The 26,380-nt window shown below is 36.5% G+C and overlaps 1 long non-coding RNA gene across 12 annotated transcripts in view; it reads right to left on the bottom strand.

Annotated features, from left to right (window-relative positions):
• LOC144314114 (uncharacterized) overlaps window positions 1-26,380 on the bottom strand; it is a 445,307-nt gene that overhangs the window by 35,216 nt on the left and 383,711 nt on the right. For 3 of the 12 annotated variants that reach the window (XR_013379791.1, XR_013379798.1, XR_013379796.1), the window contains one exon: window positions 1,605-1,697. The exons of the other annotated variants lie outside the window; for them this stretch is intronic. This is a non-coding gene — a long non-coding RNA (uncharacterized LOC144314114). The remainder of the gene's footprint in view (window positions 1-1,604; window positions 1,698-26,380) is intronic. 12 annotated transcript variants of the gene reach the window in all.

Genomic DNA, 26,380 nt, shown 5'->3' with positions numbered 1-26,380 from the left:
CAAGTAGGGATTGCTAATTTCTCACACTCAGTTTTAAAGACCAAGTTGCCAACAGTGGAGTAAAGTATTATCTCTGCCTCAGATCCTATAGAGGAGCTCCACTGGGTCAGTGCCCAGGACACCTGCCATGTCAATAAAGAAAAGCCCACATGAGAAAGGAGTTGGTTATTTTGATAAGACCCTTAGCAGTAATTTCCTGAGAATGGAAAAGTGAGATCGAATGTGTCTGGCAGAGCTACTGATGGTGAGTGGTCGTACACCGTTGTTATTGTTTTGTTTCGTTTCCCCGAAGGAGGAGGTGAACACATGTTTTAGCTTTATATCTGGCACCCAGCCCTTTCTAAGGAAGAACTTCTGACTCTTGCCAGCAATAGACTTAACTGCTTTCGACTGGATTTTATTAATCTGGATGGTCATGCATCCAAATCACAAACAGAAAGGAGGTTTTCCCCAAGCCAGGGCCAGGTGCAGAAGAACCGCACACTGACCCTCACTGTAATGTGTGCTGATGATATTCTGAAACAGCCGTGACTTAGGTCCATTGGGAGCAAGATACAACTCTATTATCATGGTTACAACTGGACTTTCCCAGGTTTCCCAAGTTTGTAGATCCAATAATACTGAAGGCAATTCCTGCTGAGCACAATCATTAAAAACAAGAAAATAAAATTTCAAAGACCTACTATGACCTAACGACCATTATCTCATAAAATAAGGATATTTTAACAATAAAAGAAGTAAGACACTCATAATCTCAGAATAAAGGAGTCTTCTAAGTTACTAATTTAGAATTACATTTTTCAAAAGTATTCTGATGATTCTTATGAAACTACTAACCAATGAAAATATAAAAATGAAAAAAAAAACCAGAATGTTCCTCATTTTCTGGAAAAATCCTTAAATATGACTAACTGGTCCTGGAGGAGCATATCTCATCGATTACCTAAGGTATAAATATAGGAATTTTGTGTGTGTGTGGGGGGGTTGTTTTGTTTTGTTTCGTTTTACATATAGGAATTTTGCTAGAATTCATGAATGCGTAAATTGGGTTAATGGAATCCTGGAAAAAACCTGATGAAATCCTGGAGACAGATTTGTGGCTGAGACCACAACTGAGCCTCAGCCCTTCTATTGTGCCATCCTGATGCCTCTAGCCACACTGCTCACTTTTGCCTCAAAACTCTCCCATGGGGCCATGATTAGCCACACCACTTGGCATTTAATCCCACATCTTTGATATTGACAGCTCACAGCACTTACTTGGCTACATTACATTCCATACATATTTTCTAGATGAATAGAATTTCTTCCACATCCAAGGGCAAGAAAGTCCCTGGCAAAATGTAGGACTAAAATATAAATACAGTAGCCTCTGTAATAAGATTAGTCATTTCAAATACCCACATGGGCAGGAAGATAACATGAACATTGAAATTCTGTAGGCATATAAAGTCCAATTTAAAAAAGAAAAAACTACTGAGGCATCTAAAAACAAATTCTGGGAGTTAAAACCTGATTTCCCAGGTATCTTATTTTTGCTTAAGCCCCTTTTTCCACCATTCTTTTACTTAAGAAGGCTTAGCCTTTCTTCTTTTCAAGTGTACCTTTCTTCTCAGAAGTCTTTCCAACTATCCCATCCTTGCGTGATTTTTCCCACCTATGAGTTCCTGGAGTGTTTGTTATCTCTTCTCTTCTCCCTCAAAGCAAAAAAATTAAGAGTGTTATAGGCACAATGAGGGCTAAATAACAGATCTTTTTCCACCCTACTAAGCAAGATATTCCCACCCTACCTTCCACAAACCAGGGAAATTCTAATCACCCCTCAAGGTCACATCAGCAGAGTTGCTTCCTTCTCCTTATACCAGCCTGGGGTCTCTTCCCTTCTACCCTAATTAACTATTTCCTCTTCCAAGACTCCATGTAAACTTTTTCCATTGAGCAAAAAGAGTACATACATGTGTTATGGTGAAATTACTGAGATTAAAAGTCAAATGGCCCACTAATACTGCCTCACATAGTCTTCAGTTGCTTAATCCAATCTGCAACGACTAATTAAAACTTCTCTCCCTTCAATCTTCTAAAAACAGTCTCATTCTTCTTAGTTTTAGCATATAAACTTGCCTGTGAAATGGAAGATAGAGAGCACCTGATGAGAAATCCCAAACATCAAATATTTCCCTAATATTACCTATATCAAACAACCCACACTGAACCCTTACTATCTTCCGCCATCTTGTTACAGTGAAGGATATGCCCCTTCTTCTGAGAGTAACCTCTTCAGATCCCACTATTTTTCATCTTTTCATAAACTATAAATACTTGTTATCCCTTTTTCCTCTTTGTGTAGTCAAACTCTCAACTGGATTCTATCACTTGGCTCTTTCTGTGGTCTGAATGTACAAGTTCCCTGAAAAATTCTTATGTTGAAATCCTAATGCCCATGTGACGGTACTGAAATGTGGGGCCTCTGGGAGGTATTTAGGTCATAGGATGGAACAGACTAAGACATCTCTTAAACATAGATAAATCTCTCTCCCACCTCAAAAACAAATATGCATCCTCAATGAAACCTTCATTCCTCCATTCCCACCCCAACTCCTGCAGCATCTCTTTTTAACCTTTTATAGCTAACCTGCCATAGGGCTACCTATACATGCTGTCACCATTTCCACATCTCCCATAAAAAAGTAGCCTCTCCATAGTTCCTTCCCAGCACCTTACTTCATGAGTCCCCTCCATAAAGTTGTAAAATCTAGCCAGTAAAACTAAAGGATGCTCAAATAAATTTGAATCTCAAATAATAATAATAATAATAATAATAATAATAATAATTTTAGCAGATTTTTAGATGTAGTACAGGGCATACTTATACTAAAAAAAGTGCTTTGTTTTTTGTTTTTTGTTTTTTGTTTTTAATTTGAGAGAGAAAGAGAGAGAGAGCATGAGCAGGGGGAGATTATGAGGGAGTGGGAAAAGCAGACTCCCCACTGAGTGGGATGCCCTACACTGGGCTCCATTCCAGGATTCCAAGATCATGACCTGAGCCAAAGGTAGCCACTTAACCAACTAAGCCACCCAGATGCCCCAAGAAATACTTGTTGTTTATCTGAAACTCAAACTAGTTGCCCATATTTTATCCAGCAACCCTGTCTTTCCCACATAATACAATCCAACTTGGATATATTCTGGTCCTTTGATTTGGAATGTTTTGCATTGCTGTTTTTACAAATGCTAAGTGTATTCATTGCCTAAGCCTGATGTAAAAAAGAGCCACCGACTCGGCGGTTTAAAACCAGAGAAATGTATGATCTCATAATTCTGGGGTTAGAAGTCCAAATTCAAGATGCTGGCAGGGCTATCCCATTCTTTTCACCTTCCTTCTGGGAGCCCCAGATGATTTTTGGTTTATGGCAGGATAACTTTGATCCAGATCTGGCTCAGTCTTCACATATTCATCTTTCCTTTCTGTGTCTTCTCCTCCTCTTGTAAGGACACCTGTCATATTGCGCTAAGGGCCCACCTTATTCCAGTATGACCTCAGATTAATTAATTACATTGATAATGACCAAATTTCCAAGAAAGATTAAATACTGAGGACTGATGACTAGGATTTCAACATATCTTTTGGGTTGACACAAGTCAACCCTCACACTATTTCTTCTGCTAGGAACATGCTGTTTTCTCTTTTCCCTAGGGTCTCCTATTTACTTCTACCCACACTTTAAATTTCAACTTAGCAAACAACTCTTTGACTTTCTTAAGTTAATCCCATCCCCTAATTCTGTACTTTTAAAGGACCATATTCTTCTCTTCATTGCACTTTTAGAGTCTGTGTGATAATTCTACATGCACCAGCTTGATAATGTGATGAATGTATTTGTTTTGCTTTGGACTGCACTCCATGAAGGCAAGAACCAGGCCTGTTTGGCTCATTAGTATTTGCTGGGCTGTGAGCCTTACACTTGGAAGGTACTTAATGAAGACTTGTCCTATTAATGAATAAATCAATCATGATTTTGATGAATTATTTTACAGCATAAATGCCTTAAGGGCAGAATGGAATCTTTATATTCACAAAGCCTAGAAGAGGCTTGATAGAAAACCTGTGTTCAATTAGAGATTTCTGAATAATTAATTAGTTGTTTTCATTCTTACTCTTTTGTGGCTTTTATCCTAAAAAGAATATCAGGGGACGCCTGGGTGGCTTAGCGATTTAGTGCCTGCCTTCAGCCCAGGGCCTGATCCTGGAGTCCCAGGATCGAGTCCCACATCGGGCTCCCTGCATGGAGTCTGCTTCTCCCTCTGCCTGTGTCTCTGCCTTTCTCTCTGTGTGTCTCTCACGAATAAATAAATAAAATCTAAAAAAAAAAAAAAAAAAAAAAAAAGAACATCAGGGAGGGAGACAATTACCAGGTAAGATAGATAAGATAGAGATAGGTGTTTGTGTATTAAATGCATAAAACACTTAATTCATTTTAAGTATTTCATTTAGTATTTCATTTAGTTTCAAATGTTCAACAAAATCATTCAATTTTATTCATGAGAGACACACACAGAGATAGAGAGAGGCAGAGACACAGGCAGAGGGAGAAGCAGGCTCTGTGTCAGGAGCCTGACGTGGGACTCAATCCCAGGTCTCCAGGATCAGGTCCCAGGCTGAAGGCGGCACTAAACCACTGAGCCACCCGGGCTGCCCCAAATAGACCCATATTTGTCACCAAAAGACCATCCCTGACCTGCGTTCGAATGACAACAGTAAAAATTGATTCAATTTTGAATACTTATAGGAAAAGTTATCCCCAAAGACTTCGTTAAAACATGTTTACTGAGCTTTATAATGTTCTTCAATTTTATGCAATTCTACTTCTAAGTTTATGAAATAGCAAAACACAAAAACGTCTCTGGATATCTCAACTTTTACTTTTTCTCTTCTAAGCTATGAATGACAAAGACAGTGTCAGAGTACCAAAAAGGGCACTTTCTTAGGATTATATGTGTGCTTAAAAAATAAAACTAGCCCCAGGAAATAAGAAGCTTTTGAGATTGGACTCAGAAGCAAAGCTCATTCATTGCTTGCATCCTCCTCTGCTAATTTCTTCAAATAAGTAATGCATCAATAAGTCAGAGTCAGTGGAATGTCTTAGCTATGTATTTTTAATGATGGTGAACAAGAGGATTTTGCCAATGCCTATGGAGATAGAGGAAGATTTATTGAAAGCACATCTAGCATTGATACTGCACCAGTTTGGATTTTAGGTTGGTTTCCATTGGCCCTTGGTTCCTTAGGAACTTACCTTAGATTACTTTTTGAGCTACAGAGAACTGAAATGAACAAAAATTGTGTCTTCTAAGAATTTGTACAGCTTGGATAAATCAATGTTAAAAGTTGAACTTGTTGGGACACCTGGGTGGCTCAGTAATTGAGTGCCTCCTTTCAGCACAGGAAGTGATCCTGGAGTCCTGGTATCGAGTCCCACATCAGGCTCCCTGAATGGAGCCTGCTTCTCTCTCTGTCTGTGTCTCTGCCTCTCTCTCTCTGAGTCTCTCATGAATAAATAAATTTTTTTTTTAAAAAAAGGAAGTTCAACTTGTTAAACATCTACGTAAGTAAAAGATATAATCAACTTTGCTCTAAAAGAACGAAAATAGAGTTTAAATATTTTTAATGTAGTCTGATTCTTTGATATGCTCCAGAGCTGTTGATTTCAAGTATGTTTAACAGACACTTGTTAGCTTCCTACTATTTATGATAACATGCTATTGTACGTTTAGTGATTTGATAGGTTAGTAGGGAAAGGCCATTTTTTCCTTTTTTATCTCATTTACTCTCACACTACTACCACATTCCCAACACTTCTGACACCAGATGTGTGCATTTTCCCCACTCCAAGCCATTCTGTGACATCAGCTGGGTATCTTATAATTTAATTCAATCCTGACATCATCTACCTGGAGATAGCATCTGATCCCACAGGTCAACGGCTCAGCCCCAGAACACTGCTCACCACTTAGATGTCAGTCACAACTAGTAGGTCCCAGGTTACCCATGACTTCAGTCCAACTAGGCTACAAAATGGAGGCTCCCATGCCCCTTCCTCAGGTTTGGTTAATTTGCTGGAGTGGCTCACAGAACTCAGAAAAACTTTTACTTACATTTGCCAGTTTATTAAAGGAAACTGAAGAAGGATATAGATAAAGCGTGAGATGAAGAGATGCATATGGTAAGGTCTGGGAGGCTTCCTAGTATAGGAGCTTCCATCCCCATGAAATTGGGGCATGTCAGTCTGCCAGTATGTGGATATGTCCATGAGCCTGGAAGCTCCCGGAACCCCATACTACTGGAATTTTATGGAGGCTTCCTTTACTCCATTTCCAACTTTTCTCCCCTATCTAGAGATAGTGAGAGTGAGAGAAAGGTCTGAAAATTCTAAGCTTCTAGTCATGGCTTGGTCTTTCTCATGAACAGTCTGCATCTGACAGCCTACCCAGAGTCACCTCATTAGAACAAAAAATGTTCCTGGAGCTCTTTTCACTTAGGAATTTACGAGGGCTTTAGGAGTTCTCTGTCAAGGACAGGGTCAAAGACCAAATGTTAGAACAAGAGATGCTCCTAGTGTTATTATCACTTAGGAATTTACAAGAGCTTTAGAAGTTTCATGTCAGGAACTGAAGGGGCAAAGACCAATATACATACTTTCTATTATCTCACAGAATGAGAAAGTAAATCTTTTAAGTGGACCTCCTTATGTATGTATCCACTTTTACAACAGGATTAGCCCAATCATTCTATACCCCTACAAGAATTTCATGATGAGTCAGGTTTTCTCTCAAATGCCTTCACTTGAAGAACACCCCAGGATTTGCTTTGTTATATGGGTCTTTAAATAATATCCACATTTTAAAACAAATATCATTGTTTTGTCCATTTTTCACTTGTACTTTGTTAACTAATCTAGCTCATCTGATTCATCTACATTTTCAATACATTTCAGTAGTAGTCCAAATTGTTTTCAGATGAACAGAGTAAGTTACTTCAATTTGTTTTCCCTTTGTTTATAAACAAGATGTTTCAACTTTAAAGGTATTTAAAAGTTCTTTATTAAATCATATGATGTAAAAATTATCCCATTTGCACCACAGTAGAGGGGGAAAGAAATATTTGCAATGACATTTGTCTTAAAATCTTACTTCTATCTAGAAAGCCTCTGGGTGAAGCCTGGAGTGATAATGCTTATCCACATGGTCTCTCAAGGAGAGCCCAGACCCCTAAACAGTTGTTGAAAAAAAAATGTGTAAATCAAACTGCAAATAGAAGCAAATATTAGAGTATCTAGAATTAGAGCATCTAAGAAGATAAAACTTTAAGTAGACAGACAATACTATTTGATAAGACGTTCTAAAGAAAGATGTTCTCTCCAAATATTGTTCTATTCTTTCTTACTTTTTTAATGAAAATAGGAGATTGTGGGTTAGAGAATAAAAAAGGGTGTGACTAACCTCAAGGATGCATAGTCCTGAGAAGTTTTAAGATGAGGTTAGGCTGTCAACTTGCTTTCTCACATATGACATAAAGAGATGCAAATGGATACAGAGCTGAAGGTGGCATTCAGCTTTGGCCTAGGCAGAGAAAAATGGCAACAACTACCCTAATGCCCATTTACCAAAGCATAGTGAACTCAAGGAGGTCCAGGATACTTACCTTATTCAATGTTTTAGCAGCATCACAATATAATGGGCCTCAAATTAAATTCAAATAGCACAGGCACTATTATTCATGAATAGCATCACCAAACTATGAATGGAGTAAGGTCCTCTTCAGATTGTTGAAGAAGCCTTGATAAAAGACTACAGCTACCCAGCTAGAACCACCATTTCTCAGTTCTCCTCACACAGAACCCTGGGGAGGGCCTAGTTGATCTCTGAATGCAAACTATATAGACAAATGCATAAATGTGGGTTCCTGCATGAAGCACCTGAAGGTGGAATATGTTTAAACTCCAGGCAGAAGTGTCTCTGACATGAGACTAGCAAATTTGACACAAGTATGGATTTACTCTATTGTATGGATGCAGACAGATGACAGGAAGGCTAAGTGGTTATCAGAGAGCTTCCTCTGGAATATAGTTCACTAGTTCTCTGGGCTCAAGGGAAGAAGGGTTGGAACATCTGCTTTGCTTCTAACCCTTTCATTTGATTGGAAACATTGATCATTAAATACTACATTGTGATAAAGTAGTTATCAGGAAGCAACATGTAGATTATTAGCTCATGCAGTTTATGAGCCACGGGGTAAACAAGACAGACAGGAATGAGTCCAAGAGAGCTTGGGGAAGCACTCTAGGCACAGCAATGTGTGGGCTATGCAGTCCAACCAAAGTGGGGTCTTGGTTCTACCACCTACTAGCTGAATGACCTATAGCAAACTGTTCAGCTCTCTGAAGTTCCCCTTCTATATCAGTCAAATGGGAGTTAAAATATCTTCTATAAAGACTATTGATGTGGATAAATGAGATAAGTAATGCCTATTATCTGAGGGCAGAGGTCTACCCATGTGAAAAGAAATGCAGTTGATGAAGCAAGCAAATATGCAGTGGTTGGACTAAATACCTGTATCAGTTCCTGAGAATGGAAATAGTTGTAAAACGACCCATTTCAGCAGACTCACCAGCAACTGGTTTTAAACTTCTAAAAACTCTATTTTGTTATGTATTCATGAGATATGCTAAAATCATTAGCAAGCCATACCTAACTAACAATTGTGGAGAAAAGGGATTGGTAAGAAATCGCTTTTGTATGTATGCCCTCATCTTTTCCCAAGTGTTTTGTCACCAGTACGAGTATTTCTTGCTACTTTTTTTGTTTGTGTTTACATTTAACAGTGTTGAACTGATACCAAACGTAGGAGGAGAAGTTGGTAGGAGCGTGGTTTTTCCTCATGCTCTGTCCTCTCCATACACACACACACACACACACACACACCCCTCAGAGACAGTATCATGGACATACACACATAGATACATACAACTACCTATGAGACTGTCTTAACCCAACACATAATTTCATTTAAATTATTAAGAGCTACAAGGGATTCCAAATGATTTCCATAAGAATATCAGCTATACTTGATTTTTAAAAATTACAGATCAAATTTTTCTTAAGTATTTGGAAACAATTTTTGGAATCCCGCTATGCTTTTGTTTCTATTTGACATTAGATTGTACTGCTTTACACACCAAAAAGCATCATGGATATCATGCAGTTTACTTGATTCAAATTTGGTAAATTTTTATAGCTATCAGGACAGTCAATATGAGACTGTTCAAAACCGGATACTTGTCAATTCATTTCAATAAAACAATAGATCTGTAACTATTTCTATAGCTGGATAGCATACAGACTGTTACAAAGAGGTGGGGGAAATCTGCATTTCATCTGTGATCTAAGACAGTGAAAATATGGCAGGGAAACAAACAAGACAGAGAACTCTCCTTATATAGAGAATAGAAGCAATGGAATGAGGCAGTGATGATAATGACTGAGTGAGCAATCTATGACAGAATGACTCCCAAGCGAATCACACCAAAAAGGCAGCAGCCCGCTGATTGGAGAGCACCACCTTGAACCACAAAGCTTGCATATTTCCATAGTGAGAAAGAATCAAGACATGAAGACAGAACCTGAAAAGACTAAACACAGAAATATAAGAGTTATTCCAATACCATGTATTGTATCTGACTCATGAGTTTATAAACGTGTGAGGAAAGTCCCATCCCTGCATTTGACTGCCATCATACGTACACAGAGAGAAGAGCACACTTGTGAACATTCTGGAGAAAATATTGTTCTGTTGACTCCTATTCTGTCTTCTTCTCCTGACTCCACAATGATCTTTGTCCTTGCTGTAATTATGTCCCCAAATGTTGTACATGCTGCCTTCCTTAGTGCATAGCTCCACACGATTTCTCTCTAATGCTGCAAGGAGAAATTTATTCCACTTCCCTCAGTTGTTAAATTATGTGGAAAGCTCCACTGTTGATGGTGAACATAGGAAAGACTGGCAACTGGAAATGATCTTATGGACCAAGCAGGAGCTCTGGGCCAAAATCAACATGTTGGGAGGATTAAATGAGATAATGTCTGTGAAAGTGCTTGTAAACTGGAGTACACTAACAAGTGTTCAGAAGATACAGTAGGTGAAACCTAATAGATGCAAATTCTTGCATGCATATTACAATAAATTCATTGTGTGAGTGTCAAGTGAGAGAGACCTGGCTAGAGACCATTTTGATAGAAACCAGGAGTCTGACTCGGCTGCTGGAAAGTCTTACATCATCTGCAATTACAGGTAAGTAGATCACACCTGGCTATGGTGTTTATTTCTGGGAGTCACATTTTTATTGCATATGGACAAACTGGACCCTGTCCCCCTCACAGACCAGAGTTCAAGTAAATGGGAGGTTGGAAACTTTGTCATTTGAGAAATGGTTGAAAGAGATGGAAATAAAGATTTCTTCTCAAATGTTTGAAGAGAACAGTTAGAGTGGAGTATGAGAAAACAGAGCAAGATGGGAGTAAAAGTTACATGGAGGCAGATTTCAGCTCAATATAAAAAAATATACACTCCAATCATGAGAACTTTCTACAACTATGTAATGGATTACCCTTTTCCTTATTTCCTTAATTACTACATTGACCTTTCAGAGAAGATTCTAAGTAGCTACTATGTCATGAAAAGTACTTCCTCCACAGAACTGTCATGTTCTACAGCACATGCCCCATTGGCCATGGATGATTGGAATAGGGATGGGCATCTAACCCAAAGGTTCCAACTAGTGAGGTACCTGAGCCTGAAATACCAGTCTAATGGGGCCCTCTATTTAGGATAATGGTTAATAAAACTGATCAGATCCTTTCTCTTTGAAAATTTGATGTCTATAGTTACATAAAAATACCTGCCAGCTGATAGGAAGAAGAATAACAGCAGAAAAAAATGAGAACAAAAGGCGAGAAAGATAAAGAGCAAGAGAAAAGCTGAGACCACTGGGGCCTAGGTAGAGGGGGAAAGTCACAATCAGTGACCCAGAGCACCCACTGAAAAACCATTGGGTTAATCTTGTATGTTAGTGGATGCTAGAGCTGGGCTGTGTTGGGACTACTATTTGATTGTCTGATGAGGAAGCCTGGCTGCAGTGTTGACTGTATCACCCATGGTTCAGCTGATAAGACTTTCCTCTTCTCTCTCTTTCTGAGTTCTTATACTCGGTCCTAGACATGAGCATGTTTCAGAGTAACTTTTCAACTCAGGAAGCCTAACATTATTACAGTATAGTAGTATCAACAAAGAAAAGGAAGAAAAAAATCATCAAAAATCTACCCTAGATTAAAAAAAAAAAAAACTGTTAGAATTTGCCATGTGTGCCCTTAGGCCTTTATACACGTGTGTATGTATTGCTTCATGCAGGACTCACAAATGCAAACACACACATATGCATTTACAAAGGGGTCATATGATGCATACAGTCTAGAATGTGACATTTTTTACTCAAGTTAACATTATAATCTTTCTTTACCTTGAAATGTGTCTTTTTAAATAATTGCATAGTATTTCCTTATATCATTGTATCACAATTTTTTCTATCTTTTCTTTTTTACTTGAGTATAGTTAACACACAATGTTATATTAGTTTACACAAGATGTACAACTTAGTGATTTGACAAGTTTATACATTGTGCTATGTTCACCACAAGTTAGCTACTACCTGCCTGTTATATCCCTATTATAATACAAATGACTGTGGCCCTTAGGTTGTGCCTTTTATTCCCATGTATCACAATTTACTTTTAAAATCTATTTTTTGTACATTTAAGTTGTTTCTAATTTTTCCTATCGTAAAGCATTGTGTTGAATGTGTGCTTATAGTTCCACTTTGTGCACCCAGTGACAAGTTTTTAAGATGGTATCAAAAGATATGAGTATGTTTAAGATATTGGATTCAGACTGCCAAATCTCCCTTTAAAATATTTTATCAATTTCCACTTCCAGCTGTGGGTGTTCTTGGACTAGAGAGTACTCCTGACTTAAAAAAAAAAAAAAAAAAAAGACTAAAGTGATGATCATGTTTTAGAAAAATTTTGGAAATTTTTTTCTGAATTTGCATGATGGGTTGATATAATTAATATCTAACATTAAATACTATGTCACACAGCTAAAAATATGATTTAAAATATCACCAATGACTAAGTTCATATTTTTTCAGTAATATTTTGCAAGTAATGAACTTCAGTCTTGATATTCCAGAGTTCTCTTATTAATACTTAAGATTTTTTTGAGTTTTTTTTTACTTATTTATTCATGACAGACACAGAGAACGAGGCAAAGACTTAGGCAGAGGGCGAAGCAGGCTCCCCATGGGGAGCCTGATGTAGGACTCGATCCCAGGATCGTGGGATCATGAGCTAAGCCAAAGGCAGACACTCAACCACTGAGCCACCCAGGCATCCCCAATACTTAAGATGTCAACACTATAATCATCTGAGAATAGAATTCAGATTAGATTGCCTTGTATCAGTGAGTTTTTGAGCCTTGTAGCAATGTTTCACAGGGACAATTCTATTATTGAACAAATCATTATAATAGAAGTCTCAGCTGAGATTCTGATTGACCCGAACACATTGTTAACAAATAGTTACAAACAGTAATGAAAATTTATATCCAAGATCATGCATGTATCACAATAAGTAATCAATAAGCACATGCTGAATACATGGATGATTAAATTAGTATTATTACTTGAGATGTGGGAGGTGTGTGCATGTAATGATTATATATTTTTTGCTAGTAACAAAAAGTCTCTAGTGTATAAAATAAGATAAAATATATTTATCTTTGATTACATTCCACAAAAACTAAGGTGGTGGTTTAGCTATCCGAGTAAATTTAAAAGACAATCTAACTATTTACTAATAGGCAACAAGAGTTGTCCTTCCTTTGAGATAATGAATGTTTTAAATTTGAAAGGAGAAAGCAAGAAATCACCTCTTTTGGAAGCATAGATGTAGAGAAATAAAAGAAGTTGTAGTCTCAAGGAAACAAAATTCAAAAGAGGTCTTTTCCTTATGCAAGAGCTATGATATTGATGAATTCATATAGGTAGAAATGCTTATTCTTCATATTTTCTAAATTCAAATTGATTTACTTTTATTTCTGGATTTACTCTTCATCCTGAAATATCCAAAGAAATAAGGAAAAATATTTGAAAAAATGGTTTACAAGACCTTGAGACATGGGAAATAAGCAAGATGAGACCAGCTTAGTATTTTGAGAGTTTCCAGACTCTGGTACAGGTAGAGTCTGGGATCTTTTATGCTGAAGGGATAGTGCACAAAGTCCTGGGATACCAAGAGGGCTAGAATCACAGAACAGAATACCAGAGAGGAGATAGCTATATGGGGAACCCTGCAGATCTATAAAGGTCTGCATTTGTGTATTCAACAAAGTGATGATGGTGGATCAAGTCTAGAAAAAGAATCAACTAAAAGGATTAAAAGGAATACTACCTTGAGCTTACATAGCATTGAGAATAGTAGCTTCTCCACAGGGTTAGAGTATTCACTGGGGTCTTGCCTCTACAGTGTGGGATAATTAGCACTAGACTTGATACTGCCTCACTCATACCTAGCAAACCTTAAAAGCAAGACCAAAAACTGAACTAAACTAAATTTTTCCAAGTAACTTAACTGCATCTCAAAACAAAGCTTGAGGTATATAGAAATACAAAAAGATATAGCACTCAATAAGATTGAATTCAGTATATGTGGTATCTAATTAAAGATTACCAGGAATAAAAGAAGAAAGAATATGACCAATAATGAAGGGGTAGGGAGAAATAAATGATCAAAAGCAACCAAGAGCTAACACAGATGACAGAATTATCAGACAACTTTGTTAATACAAAGTAATTATAGCTCATCCTTTTTTAATTTAAACAGTCAAGTAGTGATATGGAAAATATAGAGTTCCAAACTTCTACAGATGAAAACAATAATGAATGAGAAGAAAAATACATTGGGTAGGATTAACACATGATTAGTCATTATAGAAGAAAAAATTAGTATACTTGAAGACATAGCAATGGAGCAATTCTATACAATCTGAAAAATACATTAAACATTTATTTTAAAGATTTTATTTATTTATTCATGAGACTCACACACAGAGAGAAAGAGAGAGAGAGAGAGAGAGGCAGAGACACAGGCAGAGGGAGAAGCAGGCTCCATGCAGGGAGCCCGATGTGGGACTAGATCTTGGGACTCCAGAATCATGCCCTGGGCGGAAGGCAGGCACCAAACCACTGAGCCACCCAGGCATCCCCCACATTAAAAAATTTAATTGAAAAATAACCATAAGTTTAATAATAAACTTACGGGCAATTTCAAGCAGTCTAATATAATGTAATTGGAATTCTCAAAGTAGAATTGAAAGGAGGCAGAAAAAAAAAATTGAAGAAATAATGACCAAAACATCTACAAATTTTACACAAATGCTAGTTTTTTATTTTTAATTTAATTCCACTGTGGTCAGATAGCATACTATGACTGGGTAACTTTTATATTTATTGAAACTTATTTTATGGCCCACCCAGAATATGCCTTTCTAGGTAAATGTTTCAAGTGTATTCTAAAAGAATATGTGTTATGCTCTTTTGGGGTATAATATTCTATAAATGACAATTAGGTCAAGTTGTATTGACATTGTCTATATTTATTTGCAAGTGGTAACATCATCTTTGTAAAAAATCCAATGGAATCTACAAAAGGCTACTAGAACAAATAAGTGAATTTAAAAGAGTTGAAGGATACAAAATCAATATAAAATATACACTAGCAATATTTTTATACACTAGCAATGAACAATATGACATAAAAGTTTTAAAAGATACCACTGACAAGAGCATCAAAAATATGAGCTACTTAGGGATAAGATGGGCAAAATACATGTAAGATCTATTTCATGTATACATGAAATTGTAAAACATTGCTTAGAGAAATTTTAAAAGGCCTAAATAAATAAGAGAGATTATATCTTATTCATAAATGAACATACTTAATCGTTTTTTAAATGTCAGTTCTCCTCAAATACCTACAGAATCCATGAAGTCCTAGCAGGCCTTTCAGAAATGCCAAGTATCTAGAACAGCCAAAGCAACTTTTGAAAAAAAGAACAAAATTGTAGGACTCAAACGATCTGATTACAAGACTTATTATAAAGCTACAATAAAAAAGATAGTGTAGTATTGACATCAAAATGGCCAAGTAGATCAACGGAACAGAACAGAGAGTCCAGAAATACACTCATTCATATACATAGACAAATGACTTTTGACCACACTGCCAATGAAATTCTGTAGAAACAGAACAATCATTCCTGCTATGATGCCATTTTAAATGAGTACAGCTGTACAAAGTGTGTCAGATTCAAGCTAAAAGAATGTGATTGGCTTGCCATTCACACTGCTAGTCTTGGTTTGGGATTTTTTTGTCATCTAAAGGATAGTCTTTGCTGAAGAAAAACTTCCTAGCAGAACTAAGCTGCTGTTAAAATAGAGATCATTCTTCTGCATCTAGACATTTTATATGTGGAAGGAGAGTGCTTCCTTTGCATGTCTGAGCTATAAAGCTCACCATCTCTGTCTCCAAACTGCTATAAATGCTTTTAAGAGCATAGTATGGAATGGCCCCAAAGACAGCCAGGGCTAGTTTGTATTTGTTAGAAATTGTAATACCAGTTTTCCAAATGAACAACAGATTCACAAATTCTCTGTCCCTGAAAATGTTCCCATTTCTGCTTTGAAGGGATGTATCAGATCTAGCCCATAAGAAACAGAAGAGATTTGTGAAGAACAGCTTGGGTATAAAGGGAAGAATTGCCTTCCAATGCAGAAGTCTCCACTTCGGAGCCACAGAGTGCCTCATGTTGAAATACAATAGCCACACTGGAAATAGGTTACATATGGGAATATATTTTTTTCCAGAGCAATCTACTGCCTCCTCAAATTGACTCCAGAAGTGACATAGGCATCTGTTATTTCCTTTTTAACATCCTGTCCTCTTTGTTTTATGCCCAACTTCTAACCATGCTCTATAAAATGAAGGTGCTAGTGCTATTATAAATCTGCTAACCACAGAGACAATTGGAGAGACCCACTTTAATGATAATCCTTCCATGACATGTGATGTTACTGTTCAGTTGAAAAAAAAAATCCCTGAGGGTGAAAGTGGGGTAAACTCAGGACATGGCGAGTAGTAAGTATGTCACAAGACACCACTTCACAGAGCTCTAGTATTAGAAATTTGAAGTATCGTGAATCTGTGCATCACTTGTAAAGTCAGGGACCATGAAGGCCATTTAAAAATCTATAATCTCTTTTTAATAGGAAAGCCAATTGACTAAGAAGTAGATAAATCCAACATTTTATTTGGCATGAATTTTGTTGGTTTTTTGGCACAGACTACAGTGTGTTTTGGTCAACTCTTAGCAAAAATAGAAATTCATAGAATCACATTGTCCATTTTTGTGTAGGATTAATTTCCTGGTACATCTATCATCTACAACCAAGATTTGTTGCTCTCTTACTCCCCAGGTTCAACTCCATTTAGAGGCAGATTTTTGATTGATTTGATTCCCCTTTTCTTAGGAAAGCATTATATGATTTCTTAGCCATGCAGAAAAACAGTGCTCATAGCAGAAAACAGAAATCTTGACCATATTTTTTTTCCTTTTATTTTTTTAAGACAAAGTGGTGCTTCTTGGATGCAGATTCCACTTTTGTGTCTTAAATGTCAGTACAATAGGCTTTCTCACTTATATTTTGAAGGAAACTAATTTTCAGGACAGTGTTTAAAATGAAACAGCCAGAAGTGGTTATAATTCTAACCATTCCAATATTGTAGAGGTAAACAATTACAGATTCTCTCTCCCTCCCCCTTCCTACCCTCCTCTGTCTGTACTAGATCCTAATCAATGAGCTCTACATTAATTAATGCATTTCATCCTTGGAACAATCCTTTTTGGTAGGTAGTCTGAATTTCTTCTTCTTTTCTTCTTCTTCTCCTTCTCCTTCTCCTTCTTCTTCTTCTTCTTCCTTCTCCTTCTCCTTCTCCTTCTCCTTCTCCTTCTTCTTTCACATAATAAAATTGAAGCACTGAGAAGTTACGAAAACTATAAGGAGTCAAACAGCAACAAAGAATGATGTCACCTAAGCAGTCTGACTCCAGAAACCATACTTATAACTGGACACTATAGAGGCTCTTGCAGATGAGAAATCTTTTATTAGATATGTGATTTGTGAATATCATCTCCCATTCAATGGCTTATATTTACAATCTCCTAACAGAATCTTTCAAAGAGTAGCAGTTTTTAATTATGAAGAAGTCTGAATTATCATTTTTAAAATGTATTTTGGTTTTTGGTGTCATATATAAAAAAATCTTTCACTAATCCACGGTCACCAAAGTTTTTTCCTATTTTCTTCTAGCAGTTATATAGTTTTAGGTTTGAAAGCTTTGTGACTCATTTTTTTTTTTAAAGATTTATTTATTTTAGAGAGAGAGAGCATGTATGGAAAGTGCAAAAGGAGAGAGGGAATCTCAAGCAGACTCCACTCTGAGCATGGAGTTCCAGTCATGGCTCAATCCTGTGACTCTGAGATCATGACCTGAGCCAAAAGCAAGAGTCAGTGTCAACTGACTAAGACCCAGGCATCCAAGTTCTGTGACAAATTGTGAATAACTTGTTTATGTGGTGGGAGGTATTCATCAAAGTGTACTTCTATATTTTTTGCATATGGATATCCAATTGTTCAAGCATAATTTGTTGAAAAGACTGTTCTGGGGATGCCTGGGTGGCTCATTGGTTGAGCACCTGCCTTTGGCCCAGGTCATGATCCTGGGGTCTCAGGATTGAGTCCCACATCAGGCTCCCCACAGGGAGCCTGCTTCTCCCTCTGCCTGTGTCTCTGCCTCTCTCTCTGTCTCTCTCATGAATGAATAAATAAAACCTTTTTAAAAAATAAAATAAAATGGCAACATAGCAAACATTTCTCATTTATTCAGTAAATCAACACATACTAAGTACTTACTAAGTACCTGGCACCATTCTTCAACAATGAATAGTACAGTGCTAACTCTTAAGGAGTTAATGATCAATGGCAGTGATTTTTAACAGTGGACCTTTTTCTGACTAATGGGGTTTATGTTATTCTTGAGGGTGTTAAAAGACAGAGAGGGAGAAAGAGAGAGAGAGAGAGAGAGAAAGAGAGAGAGAGATTGATAAAGAGGAAAGAGAGACCAGTTGTGAATCTTAGATCCCAAGAGAATGTCAATGGGTCTTTAAGATGGATAGGTAAGGCCAGCCCTAATCTGTCCATTCTCTATTTGAGAAATCCTCAGTCTACTCAAAGAGAAGGAGGGGCAGTGCCAAGGCTCTTTGAAAATTTCCATGTGGGTCAATCTCTATAGAGCTTTCCCACCTTCTTGCATAAACATACACAGAAGCCCTGTCCAGCCTTAAGTAACCAGGCACCTCTTCTTTGGGTGTGAGGACTGAAGTCAGTATTGTAGTGTCTCAGGAATTTTGAATTGGCAGAAATGGTCAGGGAAACCACCACAGAGATTTCACAGTTGCATGACTATTGCCAATGCAGTGACTCATTCACCTCAGAATGCATTGCAAATCATGAGGTCAACTTCAGAGCAGGCAATAGCAGTCAGCCAGAGAACCCATCAGTGGGAGATAAATCCTTCAGAGTGAATCTTTCCAGTGAAATGTAGTCAAAGAAAACTACAGCCAGAGAAAATATATCAGACCTTTACCACAGACTTATGAATAGAACCAACTTAGCTGGTATGATAGGAGAGCTCATATGGACTTTAAGAGCCTGAATAAAAATAAACATATTTGTTTTTTCCACTACAGATATAAATAAGTTTATAGGAGAAAAGCAAACACAGACATATAAAAGAAACTGAATGATCTTATGGAGAAACTTTGACTTTCTCTTATGCTCTGTAGTACAATTTGTTCCGCCATTCTAGCAATTGACATGTCTATTAGCGGGATCCATATGCTTTCTCAGTGCCATTGTTAAGTTATGTCCTTCAAATATTTCACCCTCTTAAATCTTCTGAATCAGCAAATCAAATGTCTGATGCCACCCTAGGGTCAATGCCACCCTGACTACTGGGAGACTCTACCTTATGGAAAATTGGGACGATATTTGACAGAAGACTCTTGAGGTTCTCCCAAGCTGTTTTTGAGATACTTCCTTAATTGATGAGTGACAATTTTTTAAATAACCAAGATACAGAAAGATTTTATGATAAAATAATTTCAAAATAAAGTAATGTTTCCTGAGTTGTCAGATTGGGGGTGGCAAGCTAGGGAATGCTAGGGCCATGAACTTTTAGAAAAATAATGGAAATGGCCTCTATTATTTGAAGTTTGCTTTTCGTAACCAAATCTTGCTGGTACAGGCTCTTTGTGCGTACCAGGCAACATTACCAAGTAAGGAGACAAAAAATTTGCTGACTGTATGCTCCACCCACTAGAAGATGGATTTCATGTAGGCAGAGATTTTTATTGTTTCATTCACAGCCATACACTCAGTACCTGGAACAATGACAATGCATATTGCATGGTATGTACCCAATAAATATTTGTGAATGCACTGAATAAATTAAGTGGCAATTTGTATGTGATTCAATTTGCCAAAGAAATATGTAGAAGTTTAACTTCTGTCTAATTAATGCCTCTTTAAAATTTGAAGGACTCACAGATCCAAGCTGCTGTGACACAGGCTTTTTTCTGATATTTGCATGTTTCTTTTCAGTCATATGCCTGTAGGATTTTTATTACCAAGCTTGGAATGGAAAATAGTGTAGCCCAAGCTAAAAACACTCCTTGGGAATTTTAAATTGACTTCAGTAGGTCGCCAAGGGAAGCAAAATCAGAGGGAGGGTGTTTAATAAATTGAGGCTAGAAGTAAAGTCAGTAGAATCAAAATCATATCAGGATGGAGGCTGAAAGGTGAATTTGAGCTTTGTCTTTATAGAAGCCTTAGATCATTTGAGTTAAAGATGAGAGAGGACCTCTGGTTACTTCTCTATTGAGAGTAAGAGAACAGAGGGGCACCTGGGTGGCTTAGCAGTTGAGAGGTTGAGGGTCTACCTTCAGCTCAGGTCATGATCCCGGGGTCCTGGGATCGAGTCCCACATCAGGCTCCTTGCAGGGAGCCTGCTTCTCCCTCTGCCTGTGTCTCTCATGAATAAATAAATAAAATATTTAAAAAGAGAGAGAGAGAGTAAGAGAAGAGAGTAAAAGCTAGCCACTGAAACAGGGGTGTGGGGCATAGCAATCCAGGTAAAATAATTACCTAATAGGAGCTGATGAAAAAACTCTGTGATTATTAGTTCAGCCTTTATTTTTTGCAGCCAGTGAGTCTTGGAAAAAAATCCTCATGCACGAATTTCAAGTTTTCTATTAGACCTAAATGCTTTGTAAGTAATGTATTCCACAAAAGTAGATAAATAAAATAAACATAAAACACACACACATACACGAAACCTGTAAATTCTACAAGGTAAATTCCCTCCAAGTTTGTGGCTTTTACTACGAGTGATCATTCATGCCAAGATTATCTTGGAGGCAAAAGTCCCCAGCTGTTGAAAAATCAGCTTGGGGATTTTCGACTAAAAGTTTGTGGTATGTCATCTAAGTGCCAACTCATTTACTCCCTGTGTGAAACCTTTACTCTTCTTTGGATCAGGCAAGGTCTCTATTCAGTTATATTTATTCGCGTTATCTTTTTAGTCCACTGACCAACTCTCAAACCCTCTTCCAAAGACTTCGAGGCAGAAAGTTAAAGGAGAAGAGATGAGAACTCTATGAAATGTGTCATATATATCTGCGAGTAATTCTACTAATTAGGAAATGCCTTCTTAACAGGGAAAAAAAAAAAAAAACCCACAAAGAAATCCAAATCAAAACTCTGCTCTCCCCTTGCCCTCCATGGAGGATAGCTTTTAAAAACAGCAACTATTTGAAGTATCTACTTATAATTACTGTCAGTTATCAATTCTTAGTTGGTCCCCCTTAGCAACATTTTTGCCCTAGGTTAGCTGGAAATGCATCTTTAAGCACATGGATTAGAAAGTAGAACTACATAAAGCAACAATTAAATAGAAGTCATTTCATCAAATATAATTATTTTTTAAATAATCCTGGCAAACGATATAGACACCATATATATTTTTTTAAATTCAAACCAATAGTCATCCATTACCCTACTGCCCTTAAAAATTCACTCGCTGGTTTATATTTTTACTCCCCAGAATTTTACATTCTTTTGAAAGCAAAATTGTCCCCCTGGCACTAACTATAATATTTTAAAATATTGAGTTAATATTTGACCTTCACTCAGGGAGTGACGAAATAATCACAAAAATAGTATGTGGTTGTCTTATGAGATAGAAAAATGAATTCTTTATGTCATCTGAGCAATGGCATACTGTAATACTTTTCAGGGCTTTCTTTTCAAAACAGCAGGCTGCAACCTACATACATATATATATATATTGATCTTTATCAATATAAACATATAAATATAGATATATAGATACATCTCCAACAGTAAAGAGAATCATTCAGAAAAGGATTTTGCAAAACTGTAGTCTCAAACCAGCCAGTGTTTTATCTTCTGTCCACAGAAATGACAACCGCTCAATTTTCTCAAGGCTCCCCTGGCTTTCCCCAGTACATTTATTTAATTTAATGATAGTCACGTAGGAAAGAAAGCTTGGTTCATATTGTGAATGGAAAACCACACATAGCTTTTTGAAAAATCATTTAAGTAAGCCGATAGCCCAGAGGCAAGACATTGATCAGATTTCCCATTGTAAACAAAAGCATCTGACTTCTTTCCAACTGTCTCCCAAAGAGTCCCATAACAAATAAGACTCTCTGGATTCACACATAATATATCCTTCTAAATCTTTTCTGGATTTAAGAAGAGCTATATCATAAAGTGAAACATGAACCAGCTACCTTTCATTTCAGGAAATTATGTGAAGTGATTTCCAAGACAATTCCAACAGATGTAGGAGCCTCCAAACAATCTTCCTTAGTGGCAGCCACCCTTCCCTTCCTCGAGCGTATCTACATATTTCTCTTCATGGACAATGAGTCTCTTCCTCTTACTTTTTTTTTTTTTCCCCTTCAACTCAATTCAGCCCAATTCTCAATTATTTATTAAGGCCTTAGGTATAAAACATACTTTAAGGATTTTAAATATTAATAAAGCATCATTTCCTCGCTGGAATTAGAGACCCTTCAGAAAGTGAATTCAGTGAATACAACAGAGATAGAAATGGAAAGGAGGCTTACGAGAGACTTTGAGAAGGTAGACTTTAGAGGATGAGCTCCCCAAGGATGGAGCCAGGATCTTCCTATTTGTTTATAGGGCCAGTGGCAAAACTATGAACATAGGCCCACATGTCATATGTCTGAATATATAAAAGTTAATAACTTGTACTCTCAAATGGAGATTTAATATACTAACTAAACTCTTACCTTGACATATTTACCTTTAAACAAAAAAATTGGAAAAAATAATGTTATGTTTTTTTAACTCTAGGTTTATAAAACATAAAATTATATAGGTCTATAAAAACATAGGTATGTTTTTAAATGATTAAAAGTCAGCATAATTTAAAAGATAACTAAATTTGCTTGTTTTTGCATATACTGAGTAATTTAATGGACTAGCAATTAGATGAGTAATAATATATATATATATATATATATATATATATATATTTCAGAAACTAGTATATTTTTTTTTTATTTTTCTTGCCTTTATTTCAACAAGAATTATGTTGCTCGGGACACCTGGGTGGCTCAGCAGTTGAACGTAGGTCTACCTCAGAGCATGATCCCAGAGTTCAGGGATTAATCCCACATCGGGCTCCCTGCAGGGACCCTGCTTCTCCCTTTGCCTGTCTCTGCCTCCCTCTGTATCTCTCATGAATAAATAAATAAAACCTTTAAAAAAAAAAAAAAAAAGAATTATGTTGCTCAAACAACATCTTTTCTTTTCTTTTACATAATTTGTGTTCTATTGACATCAGTGGTCTAAAGGGTTAAAAATGTAAATACATAGGTTCCAAAATTTGAATGTATTTTTGTCAAAATTGCATATAACAGCAAATATAAATAAGTGAAGGTATTTCTCAGATATAATTTCATAAATATTATTTTTCTTATAAAATATTTAAAAGTATAGGTACTATAATTGATGAATATCAAATTTTAAATTATGATTATTTCAGTAAAACTAGAGATCCTCATTTAATTTAGAAAACAATGTAATTTATTCTTATAAAGGATTTTTATAAAAATATGATGATTGGAAATTTTAGTGATCAACCTTCATCTAGTTGCTAATGTAAAGAATTGGCTTCATATGTTATAGTGAGACCTATAAGTATACTCACCTAGGAGTAATATGAATTATTTAATATGATAAGATGATCTTCATTACCATATCCAACTGTGATAAATGATGTGTTAACTTAAGAGTATCTCCCAAACCATGAATTATAAATGATAAGAAGTGGAAAAATGGTTGCTCAGCACTAGTGGGAAAAAAACAGTTGGATGTGTTAAAATTTATTGCATTCATGCGATCTGAGAAAAAAAATTATAAGTTAAAATAACTTGTATTTTTCATCTTTAAGAGCTTTCACTGCTCATATCCTCCCCATATGCCAAAAGAGTGTCCATATTCAACATGACAGGGACACAACCCAACAATTTTAGAGGCTTTGGAGCATTTTTTCCCTCAAGGCAATAGGGGCAAGATATATGAAGAAGCATTTCTTTGGGCCATAAAAACATCTGTGCAGGTGCTCAACTCTGGACCCCAAGTAAAAGAGATGCTTATGAACTTTAAAATAATTCAGAATGTGGATTTATGACATATAGGGTTCTCAAAAGCTTAAAGGCTCAAGGCAGAAATATCCTTAACCCAAATCCAAGGCATTACTATCTAGCACCTATCACACTGTCTCATACACATGGTAGGGTGTAATCAATGTAGTTGTTAAGGAATTTCATGACTAATTACACAGGCCTGGGGTGAGGAACACATAAAGGAATAAATTACAGTGGTGATGTTAACACCTGATGATAGGGAGGTTTCATAATTTCAGAAAAAATAGTATAGTGAGAAAAGCTAAATGTATCTCTAAACATTGTAAATTTGAGGTAGAGGTAAAATTTCTCAGAAGTTCTGTTAAGTAACTGGACATCTTGAGCTGGATCAAAATAAAATAATAAGGGCTGAATTATCAAGAATCATGTCTTCATTTTTTTTGGAAAAAATGAAAGTACAAAATATCCCAGTAAATAACACAAAGGATGCCCAATTTAATAATGTGGACAAAAGTGGGCATTTACTTCTTTTCTCTCTAAGATTGAGAATTAAAAATGAAATTAAAATTCTATTCTTAGTAAAAATGGTAAACATTAAATGTAGATCCACAGGGTAGTTTTAAGGGGTATTCACACGATGGGAATGAAGCAAAGGCACACACAGAGAATCAGGCAAGAGAAATCATGGGAGCAAGACTCAGGAAAAAGGGTACCTGGGTGGCTCAGTGGTTGAGCATCTACCTTTGGCTCAGGGAATAACTCCGGAGTCCTGAGATTGAGCCCACCATGGGGTTCCTCCCAGGGAGTCTGCTTCTCCTGCCTGTGTCTCTGCCTCTCTCTGTGTGTGTCTCTCATAAATAAATAAATAAAATCTTTAAAAAAAAAAAAGACTCAGGAAAAAAACAGTAAAGATAGTTTTTTAAGAGAAAATAACTTGAGTTGTGACTGCTAAAGACTTTGTCTTTACCAGCAGGACAGCAGTACACACATTGCAGGAAGAACCAAGTAAGGGTGGACCTAAAAATGTTATTGCACAGACAAGTTCTATTTTCAGGAAGCTGTCTGTCTCCAAATCAACAAAGTGGAAGAGGGACCTTACGTTGTCAACAGTCTGAAACCTGGAGAGAAGTAATTGCTCTATGAACACCCCACAAACCCAAGGATGTTTAAGCTAATCCCAGTTAGTCTGGAATATAATGACGACCCCTCCATCATACATATTTTCTACCGATACCAAGTGCGGGACAACATTACTTGCTTTACAGGTGCAGAGTGAACATACTATATCAGACAGTATCTATATAAAAATGCCATGGAAATGCAGAAATAAAAATATGAAACAAAAGTGAAATAAAGGAAATCCACCAAAGAAATGGGACAAATAAAAATTAGCACAAAATCTTCTGTTAGGTATAGTCCCCCAAATTACTGAATTACACATCCCTATAAAAAAGATTGCATGTGTGTAAGGAGTAGCTGTTGACACTAAAGGAGACAATGTTTGTGAACTAAAAGCTCAGAAAGAGATTACACGCACAAAATAGATAAATGAAGACAAAAGTGGAAGCAACACGTAAGAGAATGGATATTATTAAAAAAATAATAATGGAAGGAGATAACTGATGTGAAAAATAAAAAGTAAATCATGATAGTTTAAAATTTGAGAGAAAAAGACAAGAGGGATAGATAAAGAGGCTTCAACATATACATAACTGGAATACCCAAAAAAAATATAAAAACAATTAAATGGCACATTTATATAATATTTCAAGAAAACATTTCTAAAATTCCAGTTCAGTACTGATGGGGGACATCATATTCTAGGGAACAGTGACCCAGGTAAGTCGACACGAGTTGTATCACAGATGAAATGTTTTCAGATATAAAGAAAGACTTCTTCACAAAGTCAAGAAAACAAACAAAAAATAACCAAATGATTATTAAGCGCATGAAAGTTTTCTCCTCTTAAGATAAGGGAAATCCAAATCAGAATTGCATTGGCCATATAATTTCCCACTTACAACACTGGAGAAGAAATGGATAATGCACCCTGTTGGTGATGGGGCAGAGAAACATGAACACTTACATGTGTCCAACCAAGTGTAAATCAATATGACTCTACTGTGGAAAATTTGTTTTTATCTATTCAAACTTTAAATGCATATCACCTGGACACAACAATTTCTCTTCCTGGAATTTATCCTATAAATATAATTCTATAAATCAGTGATAACATATGTGTAAGTCATTCTTTTTAGCACTTATAACAGAAAACAAGACAACACACATACACATCCCATAATATACACACACATCATATAATTAAATACCATACAGTCACCAAAATGAACGAAGAAGCTCTTTATATACTAACATAAAATGATCTTCAAGACA

The sequence above is a fragment of the Canis aureus genome, chromosome 5 (genome assembly GCF_053574225.1).
Source record: "Canis aureus isolate CA01 chromosome 5, VMU_Caureus_v.1.0, whole genome shotgun sequence".
Taxonomy (NCBI): Eukaryota; Metazoa; Chordata; class Mammalia; order Carnivora; family Canidae; genus Canis; species Canis aureus.
Note: the sequence above shows the minus strand (reverse complement) of the source record. Positions and strands in the feature narration are given on the sequence as shown.